The 14,909-nt window shown below is 46.7% G+C and overlaps 1 protein-coding gene across 2 annotated transcripts in view; it reads left to right on the forward strand.

The window, feature by feature from the left end:
• The window catches only part of LOC103128200 (transmembrane protein 45A), a 150,107-nt gene that overhangs the window by 20,687 nt on the left and 114,511 nt on the right, over positions 1-14,909 (forward strand). Inside the window, exon 1 of one of the 2 annotated variants that reach the window (XM_060172202.1) lies at positions 7,097-7,392. The exons of the other annotated variant lie outside the window; for it this stretch is intronic. The gene's annotated coding sequence lies outside the window, so the exon portion shown is untranslated. Of the gene's footprint in view, positions 1-7,096; positions 7,393-14,909 lie in introns of those variants that run through there. 2 annotated transcript variants of the gene reach the window in all.

Consider the following 14,909-nt stretch of genomic DNA (forward strand, 5'->3'; position numbering starts at 1 on the left):
GGGCTTGAACCTGGGTCCTTGCACAGTGTAACATGTGCGCTCAACTAAGTGCACCACCACCACCAACCCCCCCCCCTTTTCTTTTCTTAACAGAGCACTGCTTAACTCTGACTTGTGGTAGTGCAGGTATTGAACCAGGAACTTTGGAGCCTCAATCATGAGAGTCTTTTTGCAGAACCACTATGCTGTCTTCTCAGCACTGACACTGTATTGGCATTTGTCTGTGTGTGCTTTGTCTACTGTGTCAAACTGCTTTTTATTTGGATTATTTGGTTCATATACAGCTACTGTAATAGTAAGTTGTTGCATTAAATCCACTAAAGCTGCCATATTACTGCTTACATCTATGGCATTGAATTTATTGAATCTTTTCATTATTCAAAGATAATGAAAATGACAATCAGACTGGATTATGGATAGAACTTGGAAAGACTGAAAATAATTTCTTAATGATGTGCTTTCAACTGGTCTCACTCCTGTTTTGTTTGTAAGTATTTGATCTACTTATTTATTAGTGAGAGGGATAGGAGGGGAGAAGGACAGAACCAGACATCACTCTGGTACACGTGTCGCTGGGGATGGAACTCAGGACCTCATGCCTGAGAGTCCGAGGCTCCCTCCACTGCGCCGCCTCTGGACCACAGCCTCGTGTGTTCTCTTTTCTTCCCTTTATTGACTTCTTTTAAAAATTCAGTATTGTCTGCTACTTTTTCTTTTGATTTGGTGATTGTATCTGTCACCTCTGTTCCCTTGTGTCACATGCCCTTGTGTCAGATTTCTTTTGCAGTGTATTGGGTTGCCAGAAAAGTCCTGATGTTTTTTTTTTATTATCTTTATTTATTATCGGATAGAGACAGCCAGAAATTGGGAGGAAAGGGGGTGACAGAGAGAGAGAGAGAGAGAGAGAGAAATTTGCAGCCCTGTTTCACTACTTGCAAAGCTTTCCCCCTGCAGGTAGGGACCAGGGTCTCAAACCCAGGTCCTTGTGCACTGTAACGTGTGCACTCAACCAGGTGCACCACCACCCAGCCGCTGATATATTTTTCTGTCTTCTGTTTTTCTACGAGGGAGACTGTTTCTTTGAAGGCAGCCCTGTCTCTAGTGAACATGTCTCTTTGAGAGCTCCGATATGAACTACTTCCATTTGAGCTCCCCCGGGACCTTTCTGCTGCCAAAAGTTAGCACGTATAGTCTAGAAGAGCCTGGAGTGCAGTGCCAGGGATCTTCGTGCCAGACTCTGAGGCGGTCTGTGTGTGCTGGTCCCTACGAGTCCCAGTAGTGACCCTGGTAATACTCCCCAGGGGATGGCTATTTCTCTTTCCTTGTCTTGCTTTCCCTGTTCCCACACTCCAACTGTGTGGGATTACTTAGCAAATCAACTCCCTGCATCCAAGTTTTTACTGTTAGAGATATGAGACACATGAGGCAAGGAGAGTCAGAGAGTAGACCAGTGAAAGCATTTTCCTTTTCTTCTTTTTTTTATTAGTGATTTAATAACTATTACAAACTTAATATTTAATTAAGATTTTACGACAACAGGGGTACAACTCCATACAGTTCCCACCACCAGAGTTCCATGTCCCATCCCCTCCATTGGAATTCCCTGTTCTTTATCCCTCTGGGAGTCTGGACCCAAATTCTTTATGGGGAGCAGGAGGTGGGAGATCTGGCTTCTGTCACTGCTTCTCCGCTGGACATGGGTGTTGGCAGGTGGATCCACACCCCCAGCCTGTGTCTGTCTGTCCCTAGTGGGGCAGGGCTCTGGGGAGGGGAGGCTCCAGGACACATGGGTGAGGGCGTCTGCCCAGGGAGGTCAGGATGGTATCCAAGTAGCATCTGCAACTTGGTGGTTGGACGGTGATAAGATATAAAGCAGGATAACATGTTTAATAATTGGGAACCAGGGGCCAGGCGGTGGCGCACCTGGTTAAGTGCATACATTACAGTGAGCAAGGACCTGGGTTCAAGCCCCTTGTCCCCACCTGCAGGAGGGGAGGCTTCACAAGTGGTGACTCAGGGCTGCAGGTGTCTCTCTCCCTCTCTATCTCCTCCTCCCCTCTCAATTTCTGGCTGTCTCTATGCAATTACAAAATCAATAAAATATATATATATATATATATATATATATATAAATAATAATTGGGAACCTAAATGTAGAAATAGAGCAGAGGGAATTAAGAGTCTCCATGCAAAGTCTGACTGTAGTAGCCAGGGTAGAGCTTGAGAAATACACCACTCCCTGTTCAGGGTGCCATTTGCCAGGCTGGGCTAGCTTCATGGGCGGCAGAGAGACTGCCAGGGCCTCATGGCTGAGCTGGGAAGCAGTATCTCGCTTATTAATCAGATACATCGCCTTTTATGCATCTTCACCGGAAGTGGCAAGGGAAAGGAAATGACTAGGAGAGGGGGCGGAGCAAAAAAGAGCGGGAACAGAACATAGCAAGCTTCCATCTAACCAGTGGGGATTAAACCAGTACCCTGCAGGCAGGGCGGGACCCAGGTAACAGTGATTATGTAAACAGACCACATCGCAAGGAATACAAGTGAACCTAATGTGACGATCAACACAGAAGGTCTTAGAAGCAGAATTTGGAAGCAGACCAACATTTAGTAGGGAAGCTGAGGAGCCTGCTGGGGGCAGGTTGGTGGCCTCACATAGGGTCTCCCTAGCTCAGTGGGCTTAGATTCATGATCCATTTAGAATTCCTTCTGGTTGGATGTGTCTGGTGCAGGCGGAAGGAGTAAGGGTAGATTTTCCCGTGTGGAGAGGGGTCTGCTCGCTCCCAGCATGTCCTCCTCCATCTGTTTTCAGCGAGAGAAGTTCTTCCCGTGAGGGCTGGGTATCACTCCTCGCCAGATTTGCTTCATTTATGCCAGTCTCTGATTTAACTTATTTTGGGTGGTGGTGGTATTTTTGATGTTAGTTGAAATAGCGTTAGAAAAATGTCGTTAGGGGCAGGGCGGTGGTGCGCCTGGTTGAGCACGCACTTTAGGCTTGAGCCCTCGGTCCCCACCTGCAGAATGCTGCTTCAGGAATGGTGAAGAATGCCTGCAGGTGTCTTTCTCTCTTCTTCTCTGTCCTCCCCTCAATCTCTCGATCTTATCAAGTAAGAGAAAACAAAACGAACAAACAAACAAAGTGGAAAAATAGCCCTTGGGAGCGGTGGACTTGTACAGCCTGCAATCACTTTGGTGGGAACAAAAGAAAAGAAAGATAAAAGAAAAAGCAAAAGTGCATTAGGGGGTGGGGTAGACAGCATAATGGTTCTGCAAAGAGACTCTCATGCCTGAGGCTCCAAAGTCCCAGGTTCAAGCCCCCGCACCACCATAAGTCAGAGCTGAGCAGTGCTCTGGTGAAAAAAAAAAAAAAAAGTGAAAGTGCATTAGGAGGCTTCAGAATTGGATTGCTCACTGTTGAGATGACAACAAGGGCTCCAGTGCTGTGGAAAAGGGTCCGTGACAGCTGCCGGTGTGTTCTAGCTTTACAGTTGCTCAGAACCTCCACTCTCATGCATGAGTAGAGCTTGTGGCCCACACGTGGGGGTGGAAACAATGGGCTGAGCGATAAAGTGAGCACTTAGTGGTGCTTAGCACTTACACAGTCTGAGACTAGAACGGAGAATCAGAGAGTTGCCGGGATTGTTGGCGCCTTGAGAACTTCTGAGAAGAAAAGTGGACTTGGCTTAGTCAACTGTAACCAGAGTGTGTCACCAGTAGTGTTTGAAGAGATCTTCCTCACTTGCAGGGATCAACCCAAGGTGACAAACACCAGGTCGCACAGTCAGTTACAAAAAGACCAGCAGAGCTGCAGAGGATACTAAGCAGTCTTCCTGTATCTGCCTGGCAAGGAACGGGGTTCTGCCACCTCTGATAAAGATATGTGGGTGGGCATGCAAGAGAATCTTTTATACACTTTGATTTTTTATTATCTTTTGTTGGGCTGCGCCGCGGAGAGGAGAGAGAGGAGGTCCGGAGCAAGTGGGGTAGAGACAGCAAGAAATTGGGGAGAGAGCGTGGAGGGAGAGAAAGAAGGAGAGAGACAGAGACACACCTGCAGCGCTGCTTTACTACTCACAGAACTTCCCTCACCCCCACAGGTGGGGGCTGGGGACTTGAACCTGGGTCCTTGTGCTTTATAACATGTTTGCTCAACTGGGTGTGCTACCAGCCAGCCCCATTTTTTAAATACTTAATTTTTTAATGGTCTTTATTTATTGGATATAGACAGCTAGAAATTGAGAGCATAGGGGGAGGTACAAAGGGACAGAGAAAGAGGAGAATCTTAAGCTTCTATATTTCCCTAAACTTTTGAAGTTGGTTGAGGCACTTACTTTCTTTTCTTTTGATTCATAATATTTCAAGACAGGTTTATTGGGGGTGTTGCAGGAGATAACTCACCTGGTACAACTCACAGTTTGCCATGTGCCCCAGCATCCTGGTTTGAGCCCCAAACACATAGGAACACAAAGGGAGACACTTCATGAAGAATGAAGTAGTGCTGTGGTGTCTCTCCTCTCTGTCTCGATTCCTCTCTTTATCTTTCATCTGTCTGGAGAAAAAGTCTGCCAGGAGCAAGTGAGACACTAAACTTCAGTGAATCACTGGTAACAAAAAAAATAATAGAGCAAGTATAATAATGAAGAGGAGGAGGAGATGGAGAAGTAGAAGAAGGAAGAGAAGAATCAGAGGAAGAAAAAAGGAGAATTAGGAAAGATAAATTTATGAGACAGTAACCCCATTTCATTTTTTGATTTGATCCCAGGTGATGAGCTCAGGGCCTCATGTATGTACAGCATGGCTGAGTGCTGTCTCTGGCATACTTTTCTACTCTTTATTTGAAAAAGAGAAAGAGAAGATGAAAAAGAGATAGAGAGGGAGATAGGCAGAGGGAAAGAGAAACTGAGATTACAACACTGCTCCGCCATTCATAGAGTGCCTTGATCTCTGTCCCTGGTGCAGGTGGTCAAACCCAGGGCCTTTTGCACAGTAAGGCGTGCACTCCATTGTGTGAGCTATGGCCCAGTCATAACCCCATTGTAAGTCAAGAAAAACCTGTCTTTCTTTCTCCCTTTCTTTCTTTCTTTCTTTCTTTCTCTTTTCTTTTTTTATATTTATTTGTTTTCCCTTTGGTTGCCCTTGTTGTTTTATTGTGGTAGTTATTATTGTTGCTGTTATTGATGTTGTCGTTGTTGGATAGGACAGAGAGAAATGGAGAGAGGAGGGGGAGGCAGAGGGGGAGAGAAAGATAGACACAGTAACTACAATGGTGAAACAACAAAGGCAGGGAGTTGGGCAGTAGCGCAGCGGGTTAAGCGCACGTGGCTCAAAGCGCAAGGACCTGCATAAGGATCCCAGTTCGAGCCCCCAGCTCCCCACCTGCAGGGAAGTCGCTTCACAAGTGGTGAAGCAGGTCTGCAGGTGTCTGTCTTTCTCTCCCCTTCTCTGTTCAGGGAGTAAAGACAGTTGCTAGCTCAGATGCACCAAGAAATAAGGAACTCAGTCTCACACCTGTAAAGAAACTAGTTCTGTCAACAATCCAAAGGAAAAACAACCCAACCCGGGGGTGGGGGGGGGTGGGGGGTAGGTGGAGGGTGGGGAGCATAATGGCTATGCAAAAATACTTCTGTGCCTGAGGCATCAAAGTCCCAGGTTCACTTCTTCTTCTTCTAGCGTTTGCCCTTCTTCCGTAGCCAGTCAACAGCGTCAGGTTCAGTAGTCAGAGCCATCTTAGACCAGAGCTGAGCGGTGCTCTGGTCGTCATCATCATCATCCAAGGGAGCTAGGAGGTGGACTTGCCCACCCTGTCAAGGCTCCAGAAGAGAATTCAGCTTGGCTGAGATCTTGATGGCACCTTTGTGAGACCCTGGAATAGATGATTGACCCCTGTCACATCAGAACTTCTGACTCTCAGAAGCTGTGCTGTAGTAGTAACTGTGTGTCAAGCTATAAACTTTGGATAACAATACATCATCGATATACCAAACTGATGGGACCTTATCTATGCAGTGAAATCTCTGCACAGCATAAAGTGGAGGCCTTCACAGCAAATTCTGGCCCACTCACTCTTGGGAAATGGCTGCTAAATCTGTATACTGGTGATGGGGTAATCCAGACTTTCATCACAGTGGAACAGGTTTCTTGGCAGGCTCATCTGAAAGTGAAGATAATTATAACATCTACTTCATAAGATGTAGTGATTCAGTAAAAGGCCAAAGGCCTTTAGTATAGGGCTGAGCACCTTTATTGTGCCTTAGCCAAGGAATGTGGTTCTGGTCATCTTCATATTTCCGCGAAGTCACATTTCTGTCGGTATCTTCAAGTCCTAATGCCCATGGATTTGCAGGTCCCCCTTCGCCCCCTCCCCAGATCCTCCTTCATCTAACCTGTCAACCCTTCACTAATTTCCCCAGGACCAGATCATTTTCGGGGGCTGGGGGAGGCAGCCTGGTATTGACAGTCTCACAGGAACAAGCAACATTTCTCGCTTCCCCACAAATGTCATCACCCACTAAGAACAAAAACTCCAAACCAAGGAACTTCCAAAGCAATCCTCTAACTCTGGATTTCTCCACAGAAGCAACACTGATGGTTAAAAGGGCTTCCGCAAGGTTGCCCCGGTTCCAACAAAAGACTACTGTCCCCACCCAGCCAGCTCTCAACTCTGTGACTTCTTCCCAGGAGAGAGCTGGAGCGGTCAAATGCCTTCTGAGGGCGTGGGCACCCCGGAGCCCCAGTCCTTTCCCCTAGGAAGTGCAGGGGACTTAAATACAGGCTCATCTGGGTTAAGGCAAAGCATCCCATCTGAATAAAGCAGCGGGACGCCGTCTGCTGGCACATAGCAGTGGCGCTAGGGGCAAGCTGTCTGCCCCTGGCTGTGGCCCATGCCTGCCACATCAGCAGCCATGCTCCACCTTCCAGGACGCAGCCCGCGGGCCGGGGCGGGCCCAAGCCCCCACGAATGGCAGGCCGGCCAACCAGTAGGCGACCAGCATGAGCCCGCGACCACCAATGAGTGGGGAGCCTCGAGTTACCATGGCCACTGAGGCTCCTGCCCCGCGTGGAGACCAGACGAGGCACATCTGGACAGCTGGGCAGGGGAACTGTGCCGCCGGGGCTCCGCCTAGGCAGCCAGGCACGTCCCCCACGTCCTGTCCTACTAGTCTCTACTAGTCACAGTTCTCTACTCATTTCCCCAAAGAAACGGCCAGACATCCAGTTTTAAAACTTTTTTTCCCCTTGACCCCTTCCCTAATGCGAAGAGGGACCAGATCCTATTCATCACACTGTTTACTTTTCATGGGGTTCTGGGATCCTAAGGACAAACACAGCAACTACTAAAGTCCAGCCGCTATCTGAGTTAAGACGGGCAGAGTGAGAAACATACAGTGTTGGGTAAGTCTGATGTACAGGCTGGAGAAGGCCGGCCAAGCCCTCTGTCCCGAGGCTCTATTTTTTGCTCTCTCACTTTCTCGTCGCCAATAAGGAGGAAAATAACTGCTTGCTACCGCTGACTGCATTCCCGCTAGGCTTCCTTTCCTGCTGCTCTGTTAACATGTTCATGTAGGTCATTTGCATGCTATTTTTAAATTTTTTGGGAACAGAAATTTAGCAGATATCCTGCTGTAAGCTTTTCCCTGATTTCAAGATTGAGACTGCTCAGAAGTTTATTTTTCTCTCTGTGGGGGCAGATATACATCTGTAAAACCAAAAATTTCATTTGTCCCCCATTCATTCACTGTCTCCGTTGTCGATTGAGAAAATTATCTGGCATATTCAACAGTCAAAAGAAATTTTGCTTCTGTTAATAGGATGTCTATTCTTTTTCATTTACAGAGATAACTGCTCCTTCATTTACATTTGCGTGTTGTTACAACCCAAAGGTGTCTTTTCTATGTCCTTCTCTCCATAGTGTGTGACTCAAAGTTCATGGCTAGTATATATGTGTATATGACAGACCACTGATGGGTCAGTAATCTCACCAGGCAATTCACCCAATAGTCCAGTCAGAACAGTGTTCTGATTGTTAGGTGTTTCTGCTTGCAGAGTCCTGGTACACTTTCAGGACTGGAAATGATGGTGAATACAGAGCTACGTGAATGGCACGAGGTCCATTCCACTTGAAACCCCATGGTTCTCTGCTAAGGCAGTGCTTTGGGTCAGAGACGGACATTGTTGCTTACTGTCATGGCACATCAGCTAGACCTGAGCTTTAATTTCTGGCTCAGAAAGCAGTAGGTGGAGTCTGATGTCCTAATGCAAGCTGCAGAGTGTGGTTTTTATTCAGAAGGGTGTCTTGCAGGGATGCAAGTTGCCTTAGAAAGAGGAATGTTAGAAACAGTGTTGCAAGGAAGCAATACGAAGACGTAGCTGGCCTGGCTCACTTCACATCGCACTGTTGGATGCTGGCCAAGTTTCTTAGGCTGTCTGTGCCTCGGTCCCCTTCTCCATGATGGCCATGATCACACAACCTTGTGGAGCGGTCTTGAGGACTAAGTAAATTAGTAAACGCTAAACACTTAGAAGAGTTCCGACACAATATTCGTCTTTCCTATTGCATCCACTCTGTTGCCTTCCTTCCAGGCTTCCAGTTCCACATCAGTTTTTCTAGCTGCCACTTCGAATCACCTCTGTGCTGAAAACTAGTGTTTGTTGAGTGCTGGCCACTTGTGAATAGCATACTAGCATACTGCTTAAGGTTGTAAAGGAAAGGTTGGTGGGAGGAGAATGAGGTAGCGTGCATCCTCAGACAGATCTAAAGGTCCCTAGAGTACACGGGAGGAGACTTTCTTTTGCAGAATGACTTCATGGAAGGATTGGCATTTCTTTTTTTTTTTTAAAAAAAACTTATTTATTTTAATTTATTCCCTTTCGTTCCCCTTGTTTTATTGTTGTAGTTTTTATTGTCATCGTTGTTGGATAGGACAGAGAGAAATCAAGAGAGGAGGGGAGACAGAGAGGGGGAGAGAAAGACAGACACCTGCAGACCTGCTTCACCACTTGTGAAGTGACTCCCCTGCAGGTGGGGAGCCGGGGGCTCGAACTGAGATCCTGATGCTGGTCCTTGCGCCACTTGAGCTTAACCTGCTCACTACCGCCTGACTCCCAGGATTGTATTTCTGAGAATAGATTTTTAAAATTATTTACTTATTTATTTCCCTTTTGCTGCCCTTGTTGTTTTATTGTTGTTGTTATTTATGTCGTCGTTGACAGATAGGACAGAGAGAAATGGAGAGAGGAGGGGAACACAGAGAGAGGGAGAGAAAGACAGACACCTGCAGACCTGCGTCTCCCCTCAGGTGGCTCGAAACGGGATCCTTACGTAGGTCCTTGTGCTTTGCGCCACCTGCACTTAACCCGCTGTGCTACCGCCCGACTTCCGAAAATAGATTTTTGCAGGTAATTTTGGTTAAGAGGAAAGGGGTTTGAGAAGGAGAGATGCCAGTCATTGTAGAAGAAGGGAACCATGGATGAAAGCAGTGATGCTGGCATGTGTGGCTTTATCCAGCCGATTTGTGAGAAGTTAGAGGCTTGAAGGGGTGAACAGGTGGGAGAGGGAAGGACAGCACAGACTGTGTTGGTATGCTTCTAAAAACCCCTTCTGCTTCATTAGTTTGATCCCCCCTGCTTAACACTATTCTATTTACATAACCGCTTCATTCTATTTACATAACCTGTTAACAAGCACCACCCTCCCTCCAGGGCATTGGTTCAATCCCCACTGTTTCATGATATGTTTTTGCTCCACCCCCCCTCCTTGTCACACCCTGATCCCTTCTTTGTCACACCCTGATTTTCACCGGTCACTTTTCTCTCCACCCTCTCTGCGTCGCATTCTGTTCCCACCCTACTGGGCTAGTATATTTATAAGGACAAGATTGTAGTTTTTAGTTTAGCTTAGCTTGGTATAGATTGCGCTGCGTCCTGCATGAATAAAGAGATACTGCATACAACTCAACCATGAGTCCCTGGTTGTCTGTTACCCGCCCGTGAAGCCAGCCCGGCGAAAACAACAAGCCTGCCCAGTGGCAAAGGAGGGGCTTGAGTGCATTTGACAGGCCAGGTCAATAGGGGTAATCTGGAAATACCTACCTATGGAGTCAGGTCTACTCCTCTTGTCCGAAGCACTATCCCTGTCATCCCAGTTGCTTCTGTGACATCTCTCTGAGACCTGTAGAATGTTCAGAGACTGGGTTCAGTGTATGGCACCAAAGTCAAGGAGTCTGGGATGGGGGGGAGAGTTCAGGTCCTGGAACATGATGGCAGAGGAGCACCCAGGTGGAGGGTTAGAGCATTATGTGAAAAACTGAGAAATGTTACACATGGACCAACGACTGTATTTTACTGTGACTGTAAACCATTAAAAACCCCCAATAAAGAAAAAAAATTATATTTTCATGTTAAAACTTTAAAATGCTCATATGTATAGTAATATTTTTATGTTGGACCTTATTTGTTATAAAATTATGAACTCACTCATTGAAGCTCTGAGTTGTTGTCCTTCCTTCCTTCCTTCCTTCCTTCCTTCCTTCCTTCCTTCCTTCCTTCCTTTTTTTTGCTTTAGCACTGCTCAGCTCTGGCTGATGGTGGTTGGGGGATTGAACCTGGGGCATTGGAGCCTCAAGCATGAGAGCCTCTTTGCATAACCATTATGCTATCTACCCTCTGCCCTAGCACATTTACTTTATTGTGCAACCACCACTACTGTTTCTTTTTTTTTTTATCAAACTGAACCCTGCCCCTTAAACAGCAACTATTACCCTACCCCCAGTCTTTTTAAAAAAATATTTTATTTATTTATTTATTTATTTATTTATTTATTCCCTTTTGTTGCCTTTGTTGTTGTTATTGATGTTGTCATTGTTGGATAGGACAGAGAGAAATGTAGAGAGGAGGGGAAGACAGAGAGGGGGAGAAACAGACAGACACCTGCAGACCTGCTTCACCGCCTGTGAAGCGACTCCCCTGCAGGTGGGGAGCCGGGGGCTCGAACCGGGATTCTTATGCCGGTCCTTGCGTTTCACGCCACATGCGCTTAACCCACTGCTCTACCACCCGACTCCCCCCCCCCCCAGTCTTTTTTTTTATATAATTTTTTATTTATAAAAAGGAAACATTGACTAAACCATTGGATAAGAGGGGTACAACTCCACACAATTCCCACCAGCAGATCTCCGTATCCCATCCCCTCCCCTGATAGCTTTCCCATTCTCTATCCCTCTGGGAGCATGGACCCAGGGTCATTGTGGATGCAGAAGGTGGAAGGTCTGGCTTCTGTAATTGCTTCCCCGCTGAACACGGGCGTTGGCAGGTGGGTCCATACTCCCAGCCTGTCTCTCTCTTTCCATCTACTTCCTGTCTCCGTCAATTTCACTTTCATTCCACCTCATGCAAGTGGAAGTGTGAGCTATTTGTCCTTTTATAAGTTGCTTATTTTATGTAACGTGTCTTCAAGTTTCATCCTTGTTTTAGTATGTGCCAGACTTTTATGACTTTTAAAAACTGAGTAATAGGGTCGGGCAGTGGCGCACCTGGTTGAGAGCACACATCACGGCGCACAAGGACCCTGGCTATACCCCTGGTCCCCACTTGCAGGGGGAAAGCTTCACCAGTGGTGAGAAAGGACTGTGGGTGTCTTTCTGTCTCCCCCATTCAATTTCTCACTGTCTCTATCCAAAATAAATAAATATTAAAAAATTAAAGTAAACACAGTAATATTTCATAGTATATATGTAACACATTTTGTGCATTTATTCACCAGTCATAGACATTTCTTTAAATTTTTATTTATTTATTACTGGATAGAGACAGAGAGAAATCGAGAGGGGAGGAGAGGTAGAGAGGGAGAGAGACAGAGAGACATCTGCAGCCCTGCTTCACCACTTGTGATGTTTCCCCCATGCAGGTGGGGACCAGGGGCTTGAACCCAGGTCCTTGTGCACTGTAGTGTGTGCACTTAACCAGGTGCACCACCGCCTGGCCCCAGCTCACAGACATTTCTGTCGCTTGCATGCATAATGGCCAACTCTGAGTGCACTTGACTAGGCCACATAAGTCGTAAATGAAGGGCAAGTAGTCATGGCTGCGTAAAGATGGTCTTTGGGTGAGCTCAGCATGTCAGTCGGCAGGCTTTGAGTAGAGCAGACTGCCTCTCACGATGGGTGTGGACCTCAGCCAGTCACCTGAAGATCTTAATGGAAAAACTCTCACCTTGTGGCTGGGTGGTGGTGCACTTAGCTGAACACAGGTGTCAGCATGCTCCAGAACCTGGGTTCAAACCCCTGGTCCCCACCTGCAGAGGCAAAGCTTCACAAGCAGTGAATCAGTGCTGCATATATGTCTCTCTTTCTCCCTCCCTATCTCATCATCCCTTTTCACTTTCTTACTGTCCTATCAAATAAATATAATATAATTAATATGATGTACTATATCAATTTTAAAAAGAACAAAGGCTCACTTTTTCTTGCATAAGAGGGGCTTCTGCCGGCCTTCTGTTGTTGGGCTTGAACGACAGCGTAAGTTCCCCCCTGAGTGTCCAGTATGTCGACTAACCCTGATGATTTTGGACTCGTCACTCTCCACCATCCTGTGAACTCATTCTCTCTCTCGCCCACTGGCTTTTATTTCTCTGAAGACCCCAATACACTGTCTCTTGACTGCTGTGAATAGTGCTGCTGTGAACACCGGTGGACAGATGTTTGTAGGAGGTTTTCTCTTTTTTCTTTCTGGCATGAATCCAGACGTGAATTTTCATTTCATGAGAAATTACGGTATTTTCCCCTTAGCCAACAGATTCCTTGTTTTGCCTTCCAGTCAATAAAATACCGGCATTCAAATGTCTCCACTTCCTTGTTAGCACTAGCTATTGCCTCCTTTTAATCTAAAAGTTAAAACATCATGTTATATTTACTGCTCTTCTTTGTATCAACAAATCAGGTGTGCACACATATGCATAGTATGTGTAATATATGCGTCTCAACTTGTCAGCTGGTCTTTGTGAGCTCCTCCCCCCATGGAAATAGACAGTAGGGCTCAAGTTGTAGCATGTAGTAGTGGCATTGGGTTAAACTTGTAAGTCAGACCTGCTTTCCCCGTGTCCTTCCTCTGAACTGTTGGTATCTCTCCATGTCCAGTGTCCTTTGGATTTCAGAGCTCCTTCAGAGGACTCTGGCTGCCTCAGGAGAACCTTGGGAGGTGATGAGTTGTTTGCCTCAGACACTTGCCACAGCTCTGACCTGCCTAGGCCCCACTTCCGCCACTAACTCTCCTTTATAGGAAGCAGACCCAGTGACAAACGCCACCACTAACTCTCCTTTATAGGAAGCAGACCCAGTGACAAACGCCACCACTAACTCTCCTTTATAGGAAGCAGACCCAGTGACAAACGCGTCCGTTCTTTCTTGTCGGCTAGAGCAAAAGCTTTTGCCTCCGTGACTTTGTTTCCCTCCGTCACAGAACTAACTGATCAATGCTTTCCATGACAAAGAAGTGAACGTAGTGTCGGCGTCTTTCTCTGCGTTGCCTGAATCCTATAGCTACACAGACCCACCATTAATTTTGTTGAATTTCTTTCTGCCCCAGGAAAGTTAAAGATGAACATTCTCCAACTTGTCCTCCATACTGCAGGAAAAGCAAATCCCCCCATAAACAAACACATAATAATAAGAGGTGAGAAAACTGGTTTTCAGAAAAATAATATTACATGCCTAAGAAAACTGATGTTCAGGAATGTAAATTTTGTTATTTGTCCAGTAAGCAAGACCTCCAAAAATTTATTAAATTTTCCTGCTCTTTTTATTAAATCTTGCTGTTGTTGCCAAACGTTGGTACTTTGCCCTGTGTATGCTTTAATTCTGTGGTTCTTACCTCTAGCTGTGCAGCTGAATTATGGGGAGGGCTCCTGTACAATTCCTGGAAGACTCTCAACAGGTATGAAGTAGGCCAGGCTTCTGTGAAAAGCTCCCTGAGGGTAGCTGGTGAATGGCCCAGACTGAGAACTACTTGTTTTGAGGGAGGAATTTCACAACCCTCAGGTTAGACTGATGCCCTTTATTTCCGATTCTCAAAGCCAGTGCAAGTCGTCCCATCAGGCCATAATTAAATACATTCGTAAGGTTGAAAGTTAATCAGACTCATTGTACGGTAAGTTCAAAATGTACACATCACGTTGTCCCTGAAACTAATATAATTCCCTATGCCAACTATATTTCACTAAAAGAACAAAATATTTTAGTGGGAACCCCCTGGGGACGTTTACAGTGGTCCCCTTCTCATCAGGTGGCCACATTTCCATCAGGAAACACCTGCTTTCTCACCACATTCTGTAGAGGCTGGAGCGCTCGCTTCGCCTTCTCTGGAGCCGGAGGCTCCTGGTGCTGCCGTTAGTTACCCGGCGGGTGAGCAGGTTTTGTACGCAGTATGACCCCGACCCTGGGAGGGAAGGAAAAGAAGAAAGAATGAAAAACCTTAGGTCCGGGCGCTGCTGTGTGCGAGGACCTGGCTCAAGCCCCGCTTCCTGAATGGTGAAGCAGGTCTGCGGCTGTCCGTCTTTCTCTCTGCCTCTCTATCTCCGCCTTCCCTCAATCTCTCTCCGACCTACCCAATAAAATAGAAAGAATGAAAGAAAAGCCACCGGGGCCTTGCATATTTAATAGCTAGATCGCTGCTGCTTCTCGCGTTTGCCCTTCTTCCGCAGCCAGTCCACAGCGTCAGGTGGAGCCTGATGTCAAGTTTCGAGACCTCCTTTGAATCTGGAGAGGTGGCAGTCGTTGACTCTGTGGGTCACAGTCTGTCTGGAGCCGCAGGGGCAGTTCGGGTCGTCTCTGGCTCCCCAGCGATGGAACATAGCGGCGCACCGGCCATGGCCTGTTCGATAGCGATTGAGGAGGGCCCGATCATAACGTGCCAGGTCA

This window comes from Erinaceus europaeus, chromosome 14, assembly GCF_950295315.1.
Source record: "Erinaceus europaeus chromosome 14, mEriEur2.1, whole genome shotgun sequence".
Classification (NCBI taxonomy): domain Eukaryota; kingdom Metazoa; phylum Chordata; class Mammalia; order Eulipotyphla; family Erinaceidae; genus Erinaceus; species Erinaceus europaeus.